At 44.7% G+C, this 4,369-nt stretch overlaps 1 pseudogene; it reads right to left on the reverse strand.

Annotated features, from left to right (window-relative positions):
• Positions 1-929: 929 nt before the first annotated feature.
• On the reverse strand, positions 930-3,373 carry LOC149834700 (geraniol 8-hydroxylase pseudogene; annotated as a pseudogene).
• Between the last annotated feature and the right edge of the window lie 996 nt (positions 3,374-4,369).

Below are 4,369 nucleotides of genomic sequence, written 5' to 3' on the forward strand. Positions count from 1 at the left end.
CAGACGTGGGATTCAATGAATCATTGGGGGCGAACATACACCACCCTCTCCTTTTCTCCTTTGTATTTACTAAATCATGGATTTGGCAGCTGCCACTTTTTTCAAAAATCTTCAAAACACTATAAGTGTGCTATGCCATAGCAGGCGTTATTGCCCTCTTCGCACTTGGCTAGGTGGGTCGGCTTAAATCATTCAAGTTGAAAGATACCAAGAGTTCAATACTCATGGTGCGCCTTAAGGGTAATAATGTAACAGATACGATCAGATATCCTACGCAACCCTGAGATAATTTTTGGATTTGGATCATTGAAGAAAGATATGGATGTGCATTCCGATAGAACTGTTTTCAGCTTCGGATCAATACTGTAAATCGGATCTGATTCTGATTCAGGTAAAAATGGGATCCATTTGCATAAATAGCACCTTTTTTCCACTTTTCTTATTGGATCCAGTATTATTACACATGATTTGGATCTGGATTGAATGTTGTCTCATTGGATATGATCAGACCGTGATCTGATTCAGATCTACAGTTCACATTTTGAATTTAGATTTGGATCTAGAATGATCCAGCCTGAATCTGATCGGTTTGCACCCTAGTGCGTTTTCCTTGCCCCCAAAGCCAAAGTCAATATATAGAGATCTTTTCCTAGAGAGGGCAGGGGAGTACCCATAGAATTTTATCAGGGCCAAGGTCAACATGGCACTTCTCAACCATGATAAAATCATGATATTTAAAAACAAAAATGTCACGATATTTTCAAATTATGGTGATATTTTACGATATTTTGACCGTTTAAAATGGTTGGCAAAACTTATTGGTCACAATGGTCGTAGACAAGTTCAAGACCAGCTTCTTTCAAGAAGTTCTTGGACTTTATTTATTGGTAAGCATATCCAAACAAAGTCGCAATAGGACTGGACCATTCTCAGATATTCACCAAGAGAGATGGAACCGCTCGCAGAGGAACCGCTTTACGCATGGTTGAGCCAAACCTTTCGCTCATATCGAGCTGCTCCGGTGCGATCTCGTCGGGGAGCTTCCATGAGAAAGAGTGGATGAGAGAGGCCACCACGAGGTGAACCATGCGGACGGCCAAAGGCATGCCTGGGCAGATCCTCCTCCCTGCCCCGAAAGGGATGAACTGGAAATCCTTTCCCTTGAAATTCACATCCGATTTGATGAACCGTTCTGGTGAGAAGGATGAGGGGTTTTCCCAGTATGCAATGTCTCGTCCGATCCCCCACGCATTGATGAGCACTTGGCTGTGCTTTGGGACGGTGAAACCAGCGAGCTCTACGGTTGCATCTGCCCTTCGGGGGACTAATAATGGAACCGGTGGGTGCAATCTTAGGGTCTCTTTCACAACAGCCTCCAAGTAAGGGAGCTGCAGGATGTCCAGCTCTTCCACGGCACGACCCTTGCCAATGCTTTGCGTTAGCTCAGTCTGAGCAGCGGCCATCTTCTCTGGGTGGCGAAGCAGCTCTGCCATCACCCACTCTATGGCGGTGGAGCTCGTCTCACTGCCCGCAATGAACATGTCCTATTCAAGTAGATTGCATTTATTGTTTGAATGCAAATCAGGTCATATAACATATTGTGTTGTTTGAGTGCAAATCAGGTCATATTGTGTGTGTTGGAAATGTGAGTGAGACCGACAAGCATGACTATCAAGTGTGGGGATGTGGGTCCCCTTGCTTCACAAGTTCAAACAGGTGCTATACGCGGCAACAAAATGAGGTACTTGAGGGAAAAATAGAAAAACAAATTTTAGAAATAAAAAAAATTCTCTACCGTCCAAACCAGATGGACGGTCCCTTCTTTCACTGCCATAGCCTTACTTGCCGTCCACATCCAAGCATATGTGAGGTACGCCTGGTGATGACTGCGCCTTGATGTTTATCAACAAAGCATTCACATTATTGTACCGTCCTTTCATGATGAAGACAACCACCCATCTTGGCATTTTTTCGAGATAGGTGTGGTGTCCATTTGGAGAAATAAATATGTGAAAACAACAAAGAATTGAGCTGTCAAAATAATTGAGCACCATTTTTAAAAATATGGTGCTATTTTGTCACCATATAAAACCAGACCAACCACTGCTGTGGTTACCCATGTGGGTCATCGGGTCCTATGTCATGGTAAAGGCTCATGATCGAATTCCGCTGGCGCTAAGGGAATGCCATTGCTTTATCATAGTTGAAGCAGGTAAGGCTTGGTGGTAGTGTCTTCTATCCGGAGTTCTACTTCGGAGGGAGGCGGGCTCATTAGTGACCTGGTTTTGGTGAGAGTGTTCTTTCATCATTAAGAAAAAAACGATGACTAAAATATCGCATTTTTTCATGATACTGAAAAAAAATAATATGGCCAATACCTGTCACTTATTGTACCCCTATATATATATATATATATATATAGAAAAAGGTTAAAACCAAATATTCGAAAGAAAGAAAAAAAAAAAGAAAAGTTAGAGAACCGTACGGTCAACAAAGGTTTGATGTTTAGCATGGTGATCCCGGAGCCCGGTGCTCCACTCAGCTCAAGAAGGGAATCCAAGAAATCGCCTCTCTTGTCGGACCCTCCGGTTGAAACATAAGACTCCATGCGTTTTTCTATAATCTCATCAAACAAGGCATAGACTCTCTTGAAACAGACCTTCGTTTGGCGCCTCAAGCCTTGAGGGTCCACAAACCTCAGTGCAGGAAAGAAGTCTGCGAGATTCGGCTTCCCGCCAGCTTCCATTAATAGAGCGAACAGCTCCTTGAACTCCCCGGCCAACTTTGAGTCTAGACCGACGACATCCTGCGAGAAGAGGGTGTTGGACACGGAGTTCAAGGCAGTAACAAAGGCGCACTCACTGATATCAACCACGCGCCCACTAGCGCAAGCCTCTAGGACATGCTGCACCAATGTGCGCACCTTCTCCTCACGCAGCCCCCTCAGCGCGTCCAGCCTTTTTGGGGTGAACAGCTGATTGTTGCAGATGCGTCTTAGTTCTTGCCATCTCGGCCCGTTGGGGCTCATAATCAATGACCACTTGGGGTAGTCGAACACATCGAGCACATCTAGCATGGTTCGGCTCGCAAACGCTTGATCATGCTTCTGCAGCACCTCTTCTGCCATTTCCACGGACGAGACCACCACGGTGGTGAGGAACCCAAGCTGCAAGCTTATTAGCGGTCCATACACTTTAGAGAGCTCAAGGAGCGACTCGTTGAGCTTGCTGCCTAGCTGGAAAAGGGAACCGACTACTGGATGACCCACTGGACCTGGTGGGAGTTTGCTGGTTTTTCTTGAGAAGAAGAGATAGGCATACATACACGCCAACAAAGTTGAGGGCCAAAGAAGCACATCGATCAGATCCACCATTTTCGCTTTTGGTGTTCTTGTGTTGATTTCCCTCTTTCTTTAGTACTTGAAGGGCTGGACAGTCTTACAGTGAGGTGTGTCTTGTATCGGTGAGATAGGGAATCAAGGTTAGGTGCAATCACCTTGCATAATAAATGGGTGAGGGTGCTTCTGATCGACCTCTATCTGCTGTTGGCCCCACAGCTGACTGGCTGTATCCGAAAGATGGTGGCCCATATGCAGAGCCATACTTTTAGTGTGCAATGTAGCTGCACCTGGGCCCAAGGGGGTTGGGGTGGGCTTTGGCTGCTAAACAGGCAGTCAAGGTTAGATTCGCCAGGGTGTGGCTCCCTCTTCGTAAGCACGCCTAACATAGGCCCGGGGGCTATTAGCTGCTGTAAAAATGTGTTGTAAAAATCTCATTAACAGTAGCTTATCCCCATTGTTATCTGCTGTTAAAGATTACGTACATTTTATCTGCTGTTAACGATTACCTACAAGATCGACCAAGATAAGTCATTATCTGATGTTAACGACCTGCTGATTTGTTACCCGCATTTTAGAAAAAAAAAGGTCGACCAAGATAAATCAACATTTTGTATTTAGTATTTCACCTTTTGTAAAGAATAAACAATTTGATCAGAAATCCAATTGTGAACCTTTTTCTTCATGGTACCAGAACAGGGACGTTTTTGACTGGTGACTCTCGCTTTCCATTGTGGTAGACGGTTTATTGTGTTAGCCGAAGATCCCCCAAAGCATTGTAGTTCGTTTCTTATCGATCTAAGTAATAGTCAGGTGAGATCAACTCCGTGAGCAGCGTCTTTAAGCTATCCTCAATGGATTCTGATAGCATCAACAACACTGTTGGTTTATCTGAGAACACACAAGAATCGACAGTCAATCCATTTTTCCTCCATCACTCGGATAACTTGGGGATATCCCTAGTGTATCATCATCGTCACCAAATGTTGCTATCTGGGAACGGTGCAACAATATGGTGTTATCCTGGTTATC

The sequence above is a fragment of the Nuphar pumila genome, chromosome 6 (assembly GCF_984573655.1).
Source record: "Nuphar pumila chromosome 6, dmNupPumi1.hap1.1, whole genome shotgun sequence".
NCBI lineage: Eukaryota > Viridiplantae > Streptophyta > Magnoliopsida > Nymphaeales > Nymphaeaceae > Nuphar > Nuphar pumila.